Raw genomic sequence first — 22,146 nt, 5'->3', positions numbered from 1 at the left:
GCTGTCCAAAAACTTGAGCATGGTTTGAAATTTATTCCCATTAGATCAATAACTTGTGCAAACTTCGGAGAATCCATGAGAAACACATGCAGGGACCATGCTATCAGGATGCAGCAGAGGAATTGTATGTGCTCTTTTAGTATTTAATAGAGCCCGACCGATATAGGATTTTTGAGGCAGATACCGATTTTAGAGCGGAGACGTTCACAGATAACCCATATGGCGGCCAATATAGTTAACTTTGAGCTGGAATGAAAATATGTGAATTGTGCACTGATATGACTGCAAAGGAAGGCTGCTTTCTTAAACAAATAACTTTATTCGCTCTGATGGACAAACTATTTAATGACACCATTTCTAAATCACCATTTACTGCATTATATGTTCCGTAAAAAAAGTTTTCATATTGGCACGTATCACAACATATACGCCAATACCAATAAAATACGTCTGTGATTGGCCAATAAATCGGGCTCTACTTGAACGATTGTGTAAGAAATACAGTATTTTGGGTAACACACAAAATGCATCTGTCCAACAGTTCAGTAACAACTACTGTATGTCATTCCCTGCTGTTTCTATCTCTTCTTTCCATTTGACTGAGTCCTTTGGAAACCATGAATCCCTGCATGACATCTTAACAAACACTGACCGTTCGAATCAGAGCACAAGTCCAATCTCTCATAGTGGCTGACCTGTGGGTCACAATATCGCCTGCTTCTCATCAGAAACCACCTAAGAGTGCCTCACAGAAAATACCAAGGTCAAGTTCCTCCTATCTCTGATAAATAGAAATGTTAAGGCCTTGTTAGCAATGGCAACTCGCATCTCAGACAGTGAAGAAAAATACACACACATGCTCTGGAAATGCTGTTGCATCATAGCACTGACATACTTAACTTGCAGTGACGCACATTCTTTGGGGCGCACTTAATTTAGGACATTGCAATATACTCGCAAAAATAACCACCCACTAATTTTCACACACACACACACACACACACACACACACACACACACACACACACACACACACACACACACACACACACACACACACACACACACACACACACACACACACACACACACACACACACACACACACACACACACACACACACACACACACACACACACACACACACACACACACACACACACACACACACACGATCTGAAGTATGAAGAATCCTGAGTTAAAGTGATGGTTCGGAGTAATTTCACCCTAGGGTCCTTTGCACCATGACCTCGAGCCAAACACTCCCCCAGAAGCCAGAAGTTTGTAAGTACACCAGAAGTTTGTAAGTAACACTTGCCTGCTGGCTTCTGCTCTCTGCTGTTGTTGCTGCTGCTCTAAGACGAGTGCTTAGGGACGTCTACAAATTACAACACCGAAAAGAGATGCAACAAAAATATTTATTAATTTAACTTATTTTTTAAAGTAAGTGCTGTAGAATAACTAGCAGGAGACAAGTTATAATTGAGGTAAGTTTGGAGACATTACCATAATATTTTTGTTGCATCTCTTTTCGGTGTTGTAATTTGTAGACGGCCCTAAGCACTCTTACTGCCCGGTAGTAACAGCAGCAGCAGCAGCAGAGAGCAGAAGCCAGCAGGCAAGTGTTATTTACATACACTTCTGGTGTACTTACAAGCTTTACAATCCATCGTTTTATGAGTGCATAACCTATTTGTACTACTGTAGACGTTTGGTATCATTTCGGGCATTAATAGTGGAGTAATGTTAAGAGACACTTCGGATCCTTTAGCCTCTGCGCTAAGCTATTCAGCTGATAATGCTACTCTACGCTAATTCTCCCAATGTTCGACCCAGGTGAAAAAAGCTTCTGGGGGGGTGTTTGGCTCGAGGTCATGGTGCAAAGGACCCTAGGGTGAAATTACTCCGAACCATCACTTTAACATCCACTTTATTTTGCCTAGAGCTTGTAACAGAGCTTAAGATCATTGAAACCTAGAGAAACAAGACACCTTACATATAACTGATATTTCCAACATATACCCAGATGTTTTTGTCTTGACAGTCAGAAAGGAGCACACATTGAACAATGGAATGAATACTGAGGACACAAATGAGAACACAAATTCTCTTTTGATGCTGTAGCAAAACAAATGATCAAAAACAGTTTGCCTTTCTAATTTATGCCAAAATTTGCACAGGGAACAGAGAAAAGAAGCTAAAAATGGATGAGATGGGTCGAGAGAGATGAGGGAAACAAGGTCTGGAAACTGGAGGGAAGTGAATGTTAAGAGTGAAGTTAACATCAAGTGAGCTCTTAGCCTGGATGCCAGCAAACTTAGCCACGCCCACAACATTTGAGGTCGGTCATAATCAACCACGTCACCAAAGAGCGCTTGGGTTGAATTCGTTTACAACAAAGATGGCTGCCGCTGGAGAATTGAGATTGGTAGAATCCGCCATCGCGTCTGTTATAGAAGATATCGACAGCGCATTCATTTAAAGAGGAACAGAGAACCACGATCACGTACGTATACACATTGTCACACGTCCGCACGACACGGAAACTGCCGCCTCGCCTTTGCTCTGTCGAAGCCTTTCTTTGACTTGCAGCTTCTGTGACGTCTGTCTCCGTTGCTCCGATTGGTTGTAGGTCTATCCAATTGAGTGCAGAGGCATTTTCTTTCTAGAATCAGTGTGTTGCATTCCAAAAACGGTGTCTGCCATATGCTAGCTGTTGATTAGAATAAAAGTAGGACGACGTCAGGCTAGTGAGCTCTGGCTCTGAAAGAAGACCTGGACGAACTGGAAAATTATTCTCACTTACAGCACAATATCAAATTTTACCATTAGCTCACTCTTGTGGGGTATTTTTTGGGTGGGGGTTTGATTTTTTTGCCTTCTTTTGTAAATTGACAGTATAAAGGCAGACAGTAGTCGAGGGGAGAGAGAGAGGGTTATGACATGCAACAAAGGTCCCTGGCTGGGATTAAAACAAAATAGTATGCACTACACCATTCAACTATCACACAATTTTTTTGTTTATTATTATTATTTATCTCACTGTGTGTGGTGTTGACGTTCCAATCCCAGTAATAAATACTGAACATAGGGTTGGGGGATATGGAGAAAATCAGATATCACGATATTCTTGACCAAATACCTCAATATCGAGGCGATATTCTAGGGTTGACAATTGGTGCTTCAACAAAATATGTTCAAACTTAGATTTTAGATAAATAATCATCAGTAATGTGGACATAATGTCAAAGTGGGGAAAAGGCAAATAATAGAACAGCTAGAACAGTCTGGTAAGTTCAGAAAAGTACATCACTTTACTGTAATGCAGCCTTTAAAACCAGGAAAAGACAACACTTACGTCATATCACAATATTACGATATCCAAAATCTAAGCAGATATCTAGTCTCATATCACGATATGGATATAATATCGATATATTGCCCAGCCCTAACTGAACATGTTTAAAATCTTTACAAAACAATCCCAACTCAAAAGGCCTCTCGGAAGTGTTTTCTGGAGCTTTCAACCATACGACACAGTGTGCCTAGAAGATTTGAGATCTGCGGTTGACATGCGAGCCCAGCCGCTGTTATGATTCAGAAGAAAACCGTGTTGTCAACACTGACTGGAACAGACACAGACCAGTAGCCTACAATAAATAAATAAAAATAGCGCAACAATACGTGTGCCCCTGCCCTTAGATATTTCCATTTTAAAATCTATCTACAATACCAAAAGTGAAACCCTCCAATCAAACACAAGAAAAACCCCAACAGTTCATGGAAAGTTTGGTTCTTCACCAAACGCTGACACCAGAAACGTGTAGTGGGAGTCAAAGAAGCAGGAAGCCCCTGCTTGGTCTCTGACATAAGAGAGTCCTTACTGTGCAGACTTTATTATCATATTCTACAGAATCCCAAAAAAGGTTGTACTGAGTCTGAGTGAGGGACAGTGGCCTGCTGTTTGTTTTCTACTCCAATGTATGATATACTGTACATCAGCACAGTCAACATTTATAAGAGTGGAGACAGGTATGGGGGGGGGGGTGAAGTCTTTAGATTGGGCTTTTAGAAAGCACTCCAGTGACCCGGGGAGATTGAACAGAACGTAACAGTCTGAGAATGGATATGTGGGCTGTGCGAGTTCAAAAATGATTTCTGTGAAATTGCAGCTCCACTCCAGCTCAGGACATTAGATGACAACATAAACTCCAAAAGACTGGGCTCCCTTTTATTATCCGATTTTCACATCTGTTTGGCTCTCCTATATTTTATATTCCCATATTGTTTAATCCATTGCTTTCATCTCAACATTCTTAAAGTGGTGGTTCGGAGTAATTTCACCCTAAGGTCCTTTGCACCATGACCTCGAGCCAAACACTCCCCCAGAAGCTTTTTTTCCCCTGGGTCAAACATTGGGAGAGTTAGCGTAGAGAAGAGTTATCAGCTGAATAGCTTAGCGCAGGGGCTAATGGATCCAGTGATCCATTCATCCATCCATCCATCTTCTTCCGCTTATCCGGTGTTGGGTCGCGGGTCCAGTGATGTATCTCGTAAATGACCCCACTAATAAACGCCCGAAATGATACCAAACTTCTACACTAGTACAAATAGTTTATTTACTCATAAAACTTTGGATTGGAAAGTTTGTAAGTACACCAGAAGTGTATGTAAATAACACTTGCCTGCTGGCTTCTCGTCTCTGCTGCTGCTGCTAACTAACGGGCAGTAAGGGTGCTTAGGGACGTCTACAAATTACAACACCGAAAAGACATGCAACAAAAATATTTATTAATTTAACTTTTTTTTTTTAAAGTAAGTGCTGTAGTATAACTAGCAGGAGAGAAGTTATAATTGAGGTAAGTTTGGAGACATTACCTTATTAAATCATTAAATTAATAAATATTTTTGTTGCATCTCTTTTCGGTGTTGTAATTTGTAGACAGCCCTAAGCACTCGTCTAACTGCCGGCGGCAGCAGCAGCAACAACAGCAGAGAGCAGAAGCCAGCAGGCAAGTGTTATTTACCTAGACTTCTGGTGTACTTACAAACTTTCCAATCCATCGTTTTATGAGTAGATAAACTATTTGTACTAGTGTAGAAGTTTGGTATCATTTCGGGCATTATTAGTGGGGTCATTTACGAGATACATCACTGGATCCATTAGCTCCTGCGCTAAGCTATTCAGCTGATAACGCTACTCTACGCTAACTCGCCCAATGTTCGACCCAGGTGAAAAAAGCTTCTGGGGGGGTGTTTGGCTCGAGGTCATAATGCAAAGGACCCTAGGGTGAAATTACTCCGAACCATCACTTTAACTATATAGTTTCATGTATAGATAGATTTTATGACAGGAATATACACCATATATAAGAAGACAGATTTTCTGTGTCTTTAAGTGTGTTCATTTCAACTATCCTTTTTATTTAAAAACAGTTTTTGGTTCCTTTTTCCTCCACTCATCATTTAATACATACTGTACAACTTTTCTTTTCAGTACCTAATGTTTCTAAGTCCAGATCAAAAAATGCTTTTATGTTTAAAGCACCTTCTGACTGGAATAACTTACCAGTAAATAGTCGCTCCATTTCATCTTTCAGACTGTTTAAACATGCCTTGGCGACTCACTTTCATACTAACTGTACATGTAGACTTTAATACGCACCAATTTTATCTCATTCTTCACTCTTCTCTTTTTATTGAACCACTTGATCTCACTGTCTTTCTACAGCAACGCTTGGCTATATTTTGATTGATCATTATTCCCTGTTATTTATTATGTTGTAATTGTAGGCTCTGTTTTTGTTTGTTTGTTTGTTTGTTTGTGTGTGTGCGCTAATTGGTCAGATTATACTGATAACCTGAACCAAAAATCCCCCCAAAAAAAAGCACACGATACTTTACTGGAAGGTTCAGTGCTAAAATCACTGTAATATAACCGCATACACTAGTTCTAATTGCTACACAAGATGAAAGAGTCTGTGAGAGTGGTCTCTTGAAAACACTGTTTTCCATAGGTGTTGAACAAGCAGCCATGGTGGTAATTCAAACAAGAGTGTGTAAGACAAAAAAAATAAAAAAGGTGGCAGAGAGGAATGAGAGGAGAAAATGATAAAGAAAAAAAATAGAAGTAGTCCCGCTCTGGAGGACATTTTCTTTTCAGAGAGAGAAAGGACTCCTCTTCTGCCTCAGTGGTGCCACTGGCTGTGCCTGTGTTTAGCTGTGGGAACAAACCACTTGGTGGCACGTACTGAATAGGGGGCCTTCGCCCCTTGGCGCTCCCTAAGTGGGCCTGCCAGCAAACAGGCTTTGCACCATCTCTTTATCCTCTTCACTCTCATCTTGTTATTTTATTCTCTCATAGACACTCATCACCGCCTTTCGTCTTCATATTTCTATTTACTATTCTTTATTCGCCTTTGTTTCAGCCGTTCTCCCTTCATCATTTCCCCCCTCACACTCAATAGGCAATAGGAAAAGAATTCAAGAGGCAGAAGACGAGGGGAACCCCGATGTGTAGATGACTGTGTGTAATAATTAGTCGTCTTTTGAGCAGTTTTCCAAAGAGGCTTCCCTGTCGGCTGGGATCTCTATTTCGGAGGGCTGGACTTGGTCACTTGGAGCTGGCCTGGAGGGTTGGCCCACATACCTCTCTCCCTCTTTTGGGGGGGTGGGGAGGGTAGTTACTATTGGCCCTGGCAGCACAAAACACATTAACACAGACCATTCAGTCTATTAAGCATAGTGATTTAAGTTCCTGATGAGGGCTGATTTATCCTCACCTATAGAGATGTGGGGCCCCTCACTTTGGGCAACATACCGCCCCCTCCCATAGGGGTCCTGATTGGGGTGAAGACTGATGATGGAGGGAGGCGGGGTCTAGGCAGCACCCATTAATGGACAATAAAGCCTGTCACGCAGATGGACTGATAAAAGGATGGAAGTGAAATTTATTTCTCCGTTTGACAGAAAAAGAGAGATATCAAGTGTGTGTGTGCGAGCATGTCTGCAAGCCTTTGTGTGAAATCAGTTTCCTTGATCCATTTGCCCAATAAAGCAAATCACTGATCATAACTTCAAACTTCTTGTTGTCTAATATGAAAACCAATGAGGAGATGTAATGAAGCCAGACTGAAAAGTGAAAAAACACAGCCTTGAAATGCTCTTGTTCTGAGCCACCGAAACAATTCTTACTTTTCAAAAGCTCCCTTTTCTAAACAAGAAATCACAAATGAGCCAGAGGGCTCTTAGATGAACAGTTTTAAAGCTCCAAGTCAGAGCTCGTATTATATTGACAAAGTAGGAATAGAATACAAACGAGGGCAGGGGATCACATTAAAACTAGGTCAAATGTGCAGAGGCATAGTGTGAATGATTTGGTTTAAATTCACTATAAACCTTTCATAATAAACTGAAAAGTAATTTGCATGATATTTCACAGGAACACTGTTGTGCAGTATATCAATTTTAATTTACAGCAGCAGTAATTACAATACCACCAAAGCCTTATGGACTATAATGTATACCCGCCAAGATTTCCTTATAATAATACCATAGTTTAGCAACAGTAATCCTACCAAATAAAGCCTCTGTCAACCCCTGTTATCCACCGCACTCTACACACCAGGAGGGGCAATGTGCTGCAGGTACTTATCATGGAGATCCAGGGGCATTAATAATGACTGTAGTCCATGTATATTGCAGGTTTATACTTGGTGTGTTTTGAGTATTCTGCCTCCCTATTATCTGTGGGAGGACATGGCCCCATACTGCATGAATCACACATTATGAGTTGCCATGTTTGAATGGAGATAAGGATGGCTGAGCTGATCAGCAAGTCTCTGGCCGACGCTTCAGGACAATCATTGTAGAAATGTACAGGACGGTGGGAGGTAGAGATGGTCGCTGTATGGTTACTGTATGCTTAATTTTTATGATGCTTGATGAATTTACAAAAGAACAGACCAAGAAAGGATCAGAGCCGTTTACTCTAAACCTTTACTAAAGAGTTTAAAGGTCCCATGACATGCTGCTTTTTGGATGCTTTTATATAGGCCTCAGTGGTCCCCTAATACTGTATCTGCCTCTTTCCCGAAATTCAGCCTTGGTGCAGAATTACAGCCACTAGAGCCAGTCCCACAATGAGCTTTCCTGAGGACATGTCATTTCTGTGTGTCTGTAGCTTTAAATGCTATTGAGGTGGAGAGAGGGGGGGCAAGGTGGAGGGTGGGGGTGTGGCCTTGACCAACTGCCACTTTGCTTGTTTGCAAGCCATGATGTCTCTCTCTCTCTCTCTCTCGCTCTCATGGGTGGGCCAAATTCTCTGGGCGGGCAAAGCAGAGAAAGGGGAGGTGATCTTGCTCCTTATGACCTCGTAAGGAGCAAGATTCCAGATCGGCCCATCTGAGCTTTCATTTTCTCAAAGGCAGAGCAGGATACCCAGGGCTCGGTTTACACCTATCACCATTTCTAGCCACTGGGGGACCACAGGCAGGCTGGGGGAACGCACATTAATGTTAAAAAAACCTCAAAGTGAAATTTTCATGCCATGGGACCTTTAAAAGTACAAACAGTTGCCCAACTTGCAATATTGTCTTGCGAAGCATTTATAAAAACGGTTAATAAATATAAAGATAGCAAAAACTGGGGTGCCGAGATAGCTCAGCTGGTAGAGCAGGCACAAATATATATAGGTTTACTTCTCGACGCAGCGGCCGCGGGTTCAACTCCGACCGGTCATTCCCCCTCTCTCTCCCCTTTCAAGTCTTCATCTGCCCTGTCAAAAATAAAGGCCGAAAATGCCCCAAAAACAGCTAAAACTGTAGCTCTCACTGGTCAAAATAAACTCCTGTAGTTTAGGTTATATCAGCAGTCACTTATTAACATGAATTCCAGGACTAACTTGATGGCAGGCCAAAATGAAACCCATCTGTTGTTGGGTGAGGTGTAGCATAAGCACCACTGTGTAACACCACTGTACAACCACAAGTCTTTTTGTAGTCACAACAACTCCAACAGAGCGGATCACTTTAAATTGAGGAGTCGCATTCTCACCGGGAAAAATGGTATCCATATCATATCAATAATTTAAGCTGATCAACTTAGTTTCAAACCAGGACCTTCAGTATTTTTGATCAAGTAAACTAGCTCGTAAAAAATAAGGTGCATCAGTAGCTACAACTGTTCTTTAAATGTGTCAAATACATATTCAATCAACATGTGGGCAAGTATTGGATCGTCTCGGCAAATACTCAGTGTTAAATGTCTATGATCGGAATAATAAAAAAAAAATTAAAAATAACTTGACCTGGACATCCATAATCCCAATTTCCCATTGACAGGGCTAATGTACTCTTGACTCTGTAGTATGGTACAACTGAGCCAGTCCTAAAAGGGCTTTTATAGTCCCTCTCCAAGTACAATATTGTTTTGTATGACAACCCGGTCCTCGTCATCTCAAGTGAGCGTGCTCTAATTAAAGTTCACTGCTCTAATACAACTTCCAGTACCTTTTTGTGTAGCTGGTGTGGGGGATTAGTGGTTGTCTTTTTCCCCTGCTGTGGCCCTGAGTGATTGCCTGCCAGCGGAAACACTGGGAGAGAGCTGATGACCCCTGTTACAGGCCAAAGTGGGGAAGCTCGTCAAAAGGTTAGCCAAGTAGCAGGGTGAGAGAAGACGGACCAGGGGAACAATGGAGAGAAGGGGGGACGAACTGGAGGAGGGGTAAAGAGCTGTGTAATGACCAAGTAAGAAAAACAAGGGAAAAACGTCTCCGTCTGAAAGACAAATGGAGCCAGGGACTAAATCACCCACAGCAGGTGTGGCTTTTACTACAGGGAAGCACACATTATCGAAGGGGAACTAATGGGTGGCTTGGGGGGGGGGTTTAACCGGGGCTTATCTGTATTCTGGCCCTGTTCGGTGAAACACACGCAGGCCGTATTCATACAAAGAGCATCAGCCCACAGCTACTGCTGCGAGAGTGATCAAGAATTCAAACACCCTCACTGCAGGGGTTAACGGCAAACTCTAAAACGGAGGGAAACAAGATTGTTATATGATGACTTGCAGTGCAGCTTGAGAAGTTTTGATCCTAAATGTTGTTTTTCAATGAGCAGTAATGTGGAACAAAACAATAGCAGCTGATGGTGGGGAATTGTTAAAAGGCACTGCATCCATGGCTGGCCCTGAATATTCTCAATGGCTGGCTTGTCGTGTGGATTGGCAGCAAAGCAACAGTGAATCAGGTGTGGATATTTTTCTTTGTTATTCCACATGGAGAGTGCAGAGCGGAGGATTGCTTCGGCGATGCTGGATTCACTCCACAAGGGTACAGCAGTATCCCCAGCAGCTGGCACTGCTAGCATTGGCCTCCGTCAAAACAGCTGCCGCAGGTGGGCACTCTGGGATGCTGAATATGTCCTCGCAGGCCTCATCTTTGAGCACGGCAGCAGAGCCAAAGTGCAACAGCAGGTTTTTCCTCAGTGGGGTTAGACCAGGATGTTCTGTTTTCAGGTCTCTGTGGAGGGGCAGCGCCGCAATGCTCAGAACACCAGCCTCGTTGTACGATGCACACTCCATCCTTCAACGTTTATGTGTAGGAAGAGAGTTTAGGATATTGGATTGAAAATATACGTGATGTGGGAAGGAACAAAGCTGGTGAGGTGGTGTACTAGGAAAGCATCACATTGCACATCACATTTGAGGCATAACTGTAAATGAGCCTTTCAAGATCCACTAGCTAATTGTCACTTTTTCCAAAACCAGTGCACGTTCTCACAGACTCTAATCATATCTAGTCTAATCTAAAAGTCTCCCCCTATGGGAACCCAGCCTCCTCAAAATTACTTTTATATACTATTTATTTGCAACAACAAATAAGTTGAAGAGAAACATAAATGTCACCTGGATTATATTTTTTATAACATTATGAGGAAACGTTTTGTTTATACAGAATGCACCTGGAAAATGTTAAGTGACAACTTATTTTTAATTTGTTTTCCCTCCAATATCCCCTTGTGGCAAGCAGTGACGGACTGGGATCAAAAAACAGCAACACACCACCAGCCCTATTTTTTTGTCAATAAAACCTAGCTTGGAAACTCTGCCTTCCGAGTGAATCTTTCCACGCACTTTGCCGCTGTACAATCTGGAATATTTGTGGCTGCATGCATAAAATAACTCATCAAAATGAACCAAAGACAAATCAGTAGTGGCCCATATGGGGTCCATTGGGGGGCAGCCCTTCTGGCATTTGCCCAAATTCCAGACGGCCAGATCCGTCACTGGCGGCAAGCGAGTAAAGCATGATTTAGTTTTGTTTTTAGGCGCTCACAGCACCTGGACTCACCCCCATTTTCCACTGGGCACGTCTTTTTTCCTTCCTCCGCCACACCGCATCGGGAGCGTCTCAGAAGCGGAGCGTTTGGCTGCCCACCTCGCAGATTATATTGTCTCTACTGTGTACATTACAGAACAATCAGCGGAGCGGAGAGACGCTTCACGCGCGCTTCTGGGCCGCGGTTTGGCGCAGCTGGTGGAATACCAAGCATTGACTTGAATGGTTGCGATTGCTGGCGGGAGCCGCGGCTCATCCGGAAAATAGGGGTCAGGACGCAAATCCTGGTCTTAAGTGCCAAAGTCCTAAACTCAAATTCTAGGTATATTTCTATGCATTCTGGGATAACAGCTCCCATAAAATGAATACAGTTAGCAGAATAAAACAGGAACAATGAGGAAACTGAGACACACCTATCTCCTCCTGGTAAGTGTGTCTCTTCAGAGAGACAGACACACTTCCAATCCCTAGAACTAATAAATCCCACCTCGTCCTCATAATGAAAGGAGGATAAAGTAAGAATTCTCCTTAAAAACTGGCTGTCCATGCAGTAACTGTATATTACAGTGACTCTCCCTTGTAACATCCAGCACTGTCAATGTTATTAATCGTTACCCTCAGTAAAATTCCAAATGGTGAAATGCTTAAACTGCCTTGGATGTTTAAACAGTTTGACAGGACAAGCGGTTAACCAGCCATTCAACCATTTGTTATTTTACAATAATCTCTTCTTCACAAAAAAAATGTAGAGTATAATCTATGGGATTTGATTAAAGATTCAGAGTGTGAATGTATAGAGGAGATACAACAGTAAAAAGTCATCAATGATGCATAAAGAGCATTCACCTGTTGAGAGCCGCTGTGAAGATCTGCTGCATTACTGCAAACTTTGGTCACTTCTTGAACTTGGTCAAGTTCATTCTCTCTCAGTTTGAGCGAGTGAGTCACTGTTGTATTTGTATCATTGTGAAGAAGGAGCCCCCGCTGACTCCCTCAGGTTCGGCCTCCTCAGGAAACATCACATAGGAAGAAGAGAGAGAAAGGGCTCCTCCCTGTGGCGAGGCTAAAGCTGTCCATCTCAATCGGAGGACGAGAGACTCCTCCATAGCAACGGTCCTACGTAGCAACATAGTCTCTTTGAATAAAGATAGCCTTGGATGCCATTCAGAGAGTAGCTTGTATCTTCAGTCCTTAGAAACAGGACATTGTATCACAACAAGAAGGCTGCTTCCAGAAATGTAGGGGCCTCTTTTGCTTCATTTGTGGTTAATACAAGTGACTGCACGGCGTAGAAATTCGAGACTCCCTCCAACGGCAGACTGTGAAATAAAAAAGGTCAGCTACTGATTTCTAATTTACGCTAGGCAGAGAAAAAAAGAAAAAGTGAAGCCACAAAAAGTGAGAAATCTACCTGGAAAGAAACGGCTAGCATAAAGTGTTCAAAGACTTAAGATCTGCATTTAAATAACACCTCTTGGCCCCCTCCGGTAGAAAAATCCAAACCAAGAATTTGTCACTCTCCATTTGAACTTTTCCCTCGTCATTTCCACACTCCGTATGATGAATCATTCAAAACGAGGAGCTCGAAATGAGACCAGACAGGACAGAAACTTGCCTCATATTGAGCTTTCCGCAGCCAGCCCAAGTCCAATTTCAGTCCAACAATGCACTACTTTGATCAGTCTATACGGCTGATTTAGGATGTCACTACTAACTGTCTATCACTCCTACGCAGCCCCTCCAGGAGCAGTCGAGCTCAACACGCTGGGATTGGGACATGCCAGGAAACCGGGAGTGGGGGGTGATACTAGACAATGGCTGACTTCCAAATCAAAGTATAGGTGTCAAGTTAAAAAAAAATAAAAATAAAAATAAAAAGCCCTGGCACCGTTGCCAGTCATGTATAGCAAGACTGGATGCTTGCTCGTGAGGTAGCACTCAATTTGTCTGTGTATCTTACCTTATCAATTAAAAAGGACAAGTCCTGTCATAAAGTCTACAGTATATTAACGTTATTGACGAGTCCAGTGAAAACTGGATTGAACACTGCAGTGTTGCCTGTGTAGCCAGAGCCAAATGTACTGTACTGGAGCGTATTCCTCCGTGCCAAAGACCTCAATTGTTGTCTAAAATATCACAGCTGCACTAGGTGACATGTAGGCCCGTCGCAATATGCAATAAATCAATTAAATCGCATGATAAACCAAAAAATTCCATTTTATTTATTGTTTTTAGTTGCGTTTGGTTTTTATTCAAGTGCATTTTTTGTTAACAGAGACTGAGAGTCCATTTTATTTATAGTTTTTGGTTGTTTTGTTCATTCATTGTGGATATTTAAAATGTCTTCCAGTTCCAGTGTGAAATATTATTTAGAAATAAACGTTGATTGTTCTTTGAAAAGGTGTACCTGCATTATTATGCCATTATCATTATATTAGATGAAAATGGTCTCAGAACGACAATATCATCGTTTATCGCAATCATTTCTGGGACAATTTATCGTGACAGGCCTAGTGACAGGTTCCTTTATTACAGTGAACTTGGACACTACAGTTTTTTAAGCATTTTGAGTCCCACATGCACGGATCTGTTGCCTTTAATACCCGCTAGAGCACCAAGTTGCTGAACAACAAAGTCAACGAAGGCACTATTTAATTCTGTTTGAGTTAAAACTACATAGTGCACAGGTGAAATTATCTAGTCTAGCCTTTTTTAAATGAAAGTATATGTGACCCATTTGTAAAGATTAACAAAATATACAATATTCCCGTTTTATAGAGAAATTGCCCACATACTGCCTTATTCATTAAATATACCTTAACATTGAATACTATTTCATGTCCTTTACTCCACATGAAAAGCGCTTTGTGTCAGCTAGACGTGAGTCTTTTTAATGGTTCACTGCTCAATCAAAAGACAATCCTCCTGTCACATATTAGCTTTGTTGCTTTTGGCTCCCTGTGGCCGTTATGTGAATGGGACCTGTGCCTGTCTCTGTCACACTTTGATCATTCCCGTTATTAACCATTCACCAGATACATCTGTCAGATGTGCTTCACAGTTATGCTTTCACACAATTTAATACCTGCTGCGGATCAAAGTGTTAAGTATCTACAGGGGTTGGACACAATATACCAGCAATACCTTTGCAATCTAATGCAATCTAGTGCTGAAGCCCTGCAACAAATCTTTTTAAAAGATAATGCTCCACTTTTTGTTCAGGCACTGTCAGATGTGTGTATTCAATTTTTGGGGCCATATAGTTTAATGCAACCCTAGTGTAAATCACCATCTTCTATTTTCCTTCACACAATGTACACAAACCAACATACAATATTTAGAAATATATGAAAAGGTAAATTGTTGGATGAAGTTTGCTATTCTTTATCTCAAGTCACTGCACTCTGATGCTTTCTCTTCCCCATTTTGCTCGAGGTCTCACTGACACAAAGAGCGATAGAAGGATGTCAAAGGCAACTCCGATCTGAATGCCTCTGTCAGTAGAAATATAGCTTCACTACCTTGGTGAGCTCTTTGGGAATTCTTGGCCCAGCTGAAGATAAAAACAGACATTTTCCATCACAGAATAGCTGGTCCCTTTGTTCTGACGAATGCAACACTTTTTCGTCTCTGTATAGCTGTTTTTTATTTGTTCTTTGTTATATTCTCAAACGTGAAGGACAGTAAATCGTTACGTAACAAATTGATAATTCGGAAATGTCAAATTCCACTGAACTGACGATCATTTATTCACACTTTTTACTGATGTAGGGAAATGATTACCCTTTCAACATAAGAGAGCAGTCATGAAGAATAGTGCAGCTTTGGTTATACTGCAGTTTATAAGTATACATTTTACTGTTTAATATACCAGCCTCATATAAACTTAATAAAAATATAAAAATGTTAACTAATCTCCATTTCACTCTAGGATTAAGCACCGAGAGCCTAGGTGTGTAGTTGATCATTAAAGCTGATATGCATAGGAGGAGTTTTTTCAATTAATACGGATGGTGAATTATAGATAGCAAATTGTAAAGCAGAGAAACTGGTATATTTTGTGGCTGTAGAGGGTTTCCATTCTCTGCTACTGAGAAATATTGAACAGCTTGTCAGGTCGTACTTGTCCTGGTTGACAAGGATGATAAAGTCTGTTAAAACAGCACATTGGCAGCTATGCTTTTTCGCACTAAGTTTATACAGTCACACATTTAAATCAACAGCATTAGCCCATCAGTTTCACACCTAACTAGCTGTCACATGTTCCTAGTTTTGCAGTGCTTGATTCAAATAAACAGAGGATTTTCACAAAACCTTCCTCAACAACTCCACCATCTTTGATGTGGTTCAAACACAACTTAAAGTGCTCATATTATGCTCATTTTCAGGTTCATAATTGTATTTAGAGGTTGTACCAGAATAGGTTTATGTGGTTTAATTAAAAAAAAATATATATATATATATATATATATATATATATATATATATATTTTTGTTGTACTGTACATTGCTGCAGCTCCTCTTTTCACCCTGTATGTTGAGCTCTCTATTTTAGCTACAGAGTGAGACATCACACTTCTGTACCATCTTTGTTGGGAGTCGCACATGCACAGTACCTAAGTAAGCACTATTAGCCATTCAGTTGCAGAGTATGAGGGAGTGCCACGCTAGGAGCTAGGAGAGCATTATAACGTGTGTTACAAAGTGACACTCGTTTGTCTCTGAAGTAAAGGCTGGACTACAATAGAGCTGTTTGGAGCAGTTTGCGAACAGTGTTTTCTGTTGGAGATGGTAAGTCCCTTTGGGGTGGACTTCGGGCTTTTTCACTTTGTACACCTATAACGTCAACAAAAAGATATAGAACACAATAAAGGAAACGGAAAAAGCCCAAAAAGCATAACATGAGCACTTTAAGTCCCTTGCCATTGCTGGAGAGAGCAACCCTGTGGATGAACTTCCAAATGTCATATTCAAAGAAACTTCAATACCACAGAATGCAGCAAAGGAACAAAAAAAAATAGATATTCACTCAACTGTTATTGTTGAGAATACCTAAATAGCATAGTCGGAGGCTGGCCTGTACTTGACACTCATTCATTTATGCATTCATGCTAAAAGTCTCCAGTTCAGTTCACTATTATTTGGCAGAGGAAGACAATGTGTTTGCATCAAACAGCCAATGAAGCAAACAGAACAAAACACCATACAAACAATGGGCGAGACCATTAATGCAAAACAGTATGCATACAAAAACAACAGGCTGTGAAAAGAGACCCACATGGATCACAACAGCAGCAGAGGCCTGGAGGCTATGATTCAACTCAAAAACTTAAACTTGTTAAATGTAGGTCTACGCATTGGATACATATCATACACTAGTGCACGGCAGACAAGTGAAGGGAAGCTTACTTAATTAAAAGGGTACATTATTAAATTGATACAGAGTAGTACAAAGTATATTTGTTGTCTAGAAACTGACCTCAATCACTCCCTGCAAACACCAAGCTCGGCACAGAGGAGATTAGGGAGTGACAATGATAAACTCCTCCACGGAGGAATCAGAGCCTATAGGTGAATGGCCACTATGATGGCCCACTACTCTCCTCAGACCAGCAGGGTAATTCCACCTCATATGTGACAGCAGGCCTAGACACATAAGTTATATAATATCTAATGCATATCAAAAACCTATCAATCTGTTACCTATGACCTGTTATGAAGCAGCAGATCACCATGAGTTATGAATAAGAGCATTAGGCAGCTGTTGGTAGCAGCCCTGTAAACCATAGAGTAGGCACTGTGCTTTTTAGAATATGAAGAATAGTAAAGCAAGCTGTCACATAGGCCTACCTAATGTCCTTGACTTCAAACCCTAATGTAATGCTTAGCTAAATATGAGGAATGTAGAGAAAATGTGAATGGGGCTACCTATTATACGTGCAACAATAGCCATGTTGAGTTTCCCTTATATCACATTATTACAGTAATGTAATGTGAATTTGCTGTGTGCCCTCATGTTTATATTTCTCAAGCCATAACAAAATACATTATACGTTGTAAGCTATTATAAAATACTATAATATACCCAACTTGAGACCAAATTTGCAGTGAGACAATTGGCAGCTCCACAAAAAAAACAACACCAACAACCTGAGGGTGGAATATGCTGAAAAACCAATTCACTCTAATACTGAAACACGTTGTATTTCACCACTATGCAAACTAACAGCATTAAAGCACCATAAGCAAAGGAAAACAACAATAAACAAAAGTCCAGTCAATACATGAAACCACTTCCCAACTAGCACCAATGCAAACATTGCACACAATAGCACGAGAGCAGAAATTAGCCGTCAGCCTAAGTCAATATGTTGCCAACAAACTTCAAATCTATGAAATAGCAGTAGCAGCATCAGCATTGAAATACAGCTAATAGCCTACGTGGTCGTTGGTAACGTTAGCACAAGCAGCAAACTTACCTTAGACTGGTGAAAGGAAGCAGCGACCAAGACATCCTAACATATTGTGACAAAATCCCTGGGAAAGAGTTGTCCTTTGGTGATAGCTGTGGTTCCAAGCTGCCGACAGGTAACGTTATACGACAGGAAATTATACTTCAGCCTTAAAGTGCAACTTTTGCCAACAAACAAAGTTAAAAATGACAAGCTAGCGAATGAAGTTGGTTAAACGAAATAATATTATTCCGCTACAGCCGATAAAAAACTAACGTTACGTGAGTTGACTTTTTGACAGGTGAGCTAATTTCTAACATGCTAAACAGCGGCAGCTGTGCTGAAGTCGTTTGCGCAACTGCAGTTCACAAAGCAGCCGGTGGCAGCAGAGAGCGAAAAGAGAGCACGGTTAGCGTAAATAAACCGCCCTCCAACCGAGGGTGCGTTGGATTTATGTTACAGGGTGTCAAATATACATATTTGACACCCTGTAAAATAAATCCAACGTGATCCAATCCAAATTGAAAGCGTAATCAATTGCATTCCGTATGGAATGCAATTGATTACGCTTTCAATTTTTAATAAAAAAAAAATCAAAATGAATTGAAGATTGCATTGCCACTTTGCCTATTGAATTGCCAATTGTAAAATGCATTTTCAAATTGCAAAATACATTGCCATTTGGATAAACAGGCCAAACAACTTCCATAAATAGGTCCCCTGAGTGTAGCAGCCAACTGGAGCTGACTACCTGAACAAGGTAGGTAGGCTTGCCCTCCATGGATTTTCCAGACCTTAACTCCTTGTTCTTTTATTGCAATTTTACTTTTATATTATGGCTCCACTTTAAAGCCTGAATTACTTCTAAAATCAACATCCTGTTCCCTGAGAAAATGACAAATTTGGAGTGCGCTCATGCTGAATTTCTCATGAACAATAGCCCACAGCAGACATTTTGACTTGTCATAGTTAAAGCATGGGTGTTGTTATGAATAACATTAGCAATGTCTCTGCTCTATTTTCAGTAGGCCAGCATGCACAATACAAAGACCCTGAAAAGGCAGCTACATTGAATTCAGCCATCATTAATTTAATTAATTACATTACACCTGTTTCTTGTCAAGTCATGTCAAGATGACTTCTATAAAAGGGCCCTTTTGAGTTCTTTTGAAAAAGGTGTAGAGTGCACGCTTGTTTGACTAAAGGAGCCCAGCATTTGTTTTCTGTAATTAAACCATATGATATTCTTCAACTGCGGTTTTCAACTTTTTTCTCTTCTGTTTATTTTATGTTATTTTCCGTTATTATGTGTTGTTTATTGGTTTATTTGTATTAGATGTTCTTGTGTGGTGTGGTCACTGCCATTATGTCTGGTAAATGTTGCTGGTTCAATAAAGCAATCAAAAAAGGGGTTAAAAAGCCTTTTTTGCAGCAGATAAAGAAACAGGTGGAGCCATCCTGTTATGACTCCCTTCTATTGACCCGTTATTGATTACACCTGTGCTTTTCCTGCTGTTAAATGTCAAAATGTCAGCCATGAAAAAGGCCTATTATGGATACCAATACATTCCACAATATAATGGAAATTGGGATAAAGGACAATCAAAGTCGCAAATTAAAGCTATTTGTTAGGTGGTCTAAAACAACAGATGCTACAAAAAGGTTGCTTTTTCTCATTGCTCCACTGGGCAGGAACGTTTTATTTTTAATCTCAATAAAAACTCTATCTTCTACACAGAATGCTATTAAATATAACGAATAATTTGCAAGAAGGAGGTTTTAAGCAATGTACTTTATAGATAAGCAATAGCCTGAATTTCCCCTTGTAAACAATGAAGATTAGATTGATTTTAAACCATGATTTCAAACTGAGAAACTCATATAAATGTGTGATTGTTGGCAGGGAATTTGACTTGAAACATTGCTGTATTGGCTTTGATGTTCAGAATGAGTCATTTTGGGTTATTTAAGATGTGATCGTCCCTGACAACATCACGCAAAAGAGAAGAAATCATGCCTAGCCAATGGTCCTGTGTGTGTTTGTGTGCGTGGCGTGCGTGCGTGCATGCGTGCATGCGTGTGTGTATATACCCGTGTATGTGTAGGATGGGATGTGATGTAAACCCCTGCTGCTGGGTAACCCCACTGTGGGAGATCTGACAGCTCCCACTGCTGTCTCTATGACAGAATAAAAGGGTGTCTATGTGTGTGTGACTCAGATAGTGAAAAGGAGGAGGATGTAGCCAGAAAGAAAGAGAAACCATGGCTTGTTCACACACAAAAAATACATTCACTCAATGAATGTCTCTTTGAAAGCTTATCTGTGTGAGCATGGAAAAACTAGACGTCCCACATCCTTTTAAAACCCAACACAAGCAACAACGGGGCCTGATGGTATCTGCTGGGCTGCCCATTATAAAGCAGAAGAAAATAAGATAATAAGATTTTAACTCATTAAAAGTCTTAAATGTAATTAAGCCCTCTGCGCCATCTTCAGACAAGAAATGGCACCATGGGAACCTTCTAACTTCTTTCTCAAAAGCATGAAAACGAGGGCACTGGACGTCTCCTCAGTGAACTTTCAGCCAATATTTTTAACAACTATAAAGTCTTAAAGGGGCTGTACTTGACATTCATAACAATATAGCAGCAAACAAATATTTGCTGTAAAGATATGATGGAGTAATGGCGTGCTGAGCAGAGAATGAAGTCACACCTCTTTGAACGTGTTGGTAATGCAAGCTTCTCTGTTTTTTGTTTTGATAGCTGGTCCGGCAGCACATGCATGTTAGTGCGTGTCAGGTATTGGGGAAAGGTCTTGGAGAGCTGTGTGGAGGCAATCTCAGCTTGCTGTTTTTTTTTGTATTTCGTGAACAGCCCATTTAAAGTGTCGATAAGTAAAATAAATGCATAGTGAGACTTAAGCCTGCCGTGCAAAATAACAGGTACGTTTCTCACTTTAAAGTAAACAACATCCGACATATTACGTAATAAATGCACCCTTGAAAATCTATTAGAGACGCACTTTGCAGTTCTTCTTTGTTGTTTGGTTTAAGGCAATCCAAGCCTAAAACACTGCCTGCAAACGTACAATTGACAATGACGTTTGTGAGGTGGTTCCTACTCTTAGAAAACTTTGATGTATTTCTGTAGCATTTCCAAGCCATTTTCCCACTCTGGCTATAAAAAAAATGACTTCCATTGAATAGCAGGCAGGGCATACATGAAGTCCACTTATCAAGAGTTCTTATAAAGTATTAAAGACTTATATGGCAAACTTTTCTGAGTTCAATTACCCATATATATAAGATTAATGTGGTGGGTGGTAGTAGCTCAGTTCGTAGGGAGTTGGGTTGGGAAACGGAGGTCCCGTACGGACCAAAAATAGGGAGCGTGGATTGGTAGCTGGAGAGGTGCCAGTTCACCTCCTGGGCACTACCAAGGTGCCTTTAAGCAAGTCACTGAACCCTCAACACAAATCTCTCCATTAGTGTGTATAGCATGTATAGGTCCTGAGCATGTGTGTGATTCAGGCCTGTGTTTAATGTGTGTGCAACTGTGCTAACAGTGACAATTGTGAATTTCCCCTCGTGGGATAATTAAGGCATGTTTTCTTCCTCTTCTAATCAGTGAAATGTATTTCTCTGGATCTGTATGTTGCAACCGTCCAATCAATACAAACATTGATTCTATGTTTAAACTTTCTCATAAAGGTTTGAGCAGGTTCAGAGACAGATTTAGAGTCTTATCTTACATCTGACTTCAAGTGTGGAAATGAGCTATATCCCCATTTGAAAAATACACAAGCTTTTCTTAAAGTAAAGAGTTCTTACCAAAATGTCTTCAGGATAACTTTTGGCAGTGCCAATGTACCCTCAGAGAAGCAACGCGACAGAAAACTGCAGGAATAACTGATGCAGGCTGAAAATGGTTACTCTCCTGGGACTGCTGTAATTGCAGCTTACTACCTAACTGGCACACATCTAGACAGTGAATATTAAGTGTTTTGCAATTATGTTCACTGCAATACAAAACTCGACTGAGGGAGAGCTTATGTTTTGGATGAACTCCTGCTGAAAATGATTTCACTTTCTGCTGTGGAGCAAGCATTGCAGAATTTGTGCGGAATAATGTAGGAGCTAAGGATTTATGATCATGAAAAACAAATTTGATAGACTACTGTGGTTATTCTACTTCATTTGATCAAGACAGATAAAAGCTTAGCCCTTGTTCTTCCCTATAACCCTCACTCCAAAGAGCTTACAATTAAAATGATGTATTTACACATTCCAGTGCCAGCAGAGGAGAGTTTGCACATCCAAGTTTTTGGATGCACACCAAACGTGCGGACAATT

At 40.8% G+C, this 22,146-nt stretch overlaps 1 long non-coding RNA gene across 3 annotated transcripts in view; it reads right to left on the bottom strand.

Annotated features, from left to right (window-relative positions):
- Positions 1 to 18,211, bottom strand: part of LOC120573261 — a 115,803-nt gene extending 97,592 nt beyond the window's left edge. Inside the window, exon 1 of one of the 3 annotated variants that reach the window (XR_005641687.1) lies at positions 17,819 to 18,211. This is a non-coding gene — a long non-coding RNA (uncharacterized LOC120573261). The remainder of the gene's footprint in view (positions 1 to 17,818) is intronic. The other 2 variants (XR_005641683.1, XR_005641680.1) reach the window with 2 other exon arrangements.
- Positions 18,212 to 22,146: the final 3,935 nt, after the last annotated feature.

Source organism: Perca fluviatilis, chromosome 1, assembly GCF_010015445.1.
Source record: "Perca fluviatilis chromosome 1, GENO_Pfluv_1.0, whole genome shotgun sequence".
NCBI lineage: Eukaryota > Metazoa > Chordata > Actinopteri > Perciformes > Percidae > Perca > Perca fluviatilis.
Note: the sequence above shows the minus strand (reverse complement) of the source record. Positions and strands in the feature narration are given on the sequence as shown.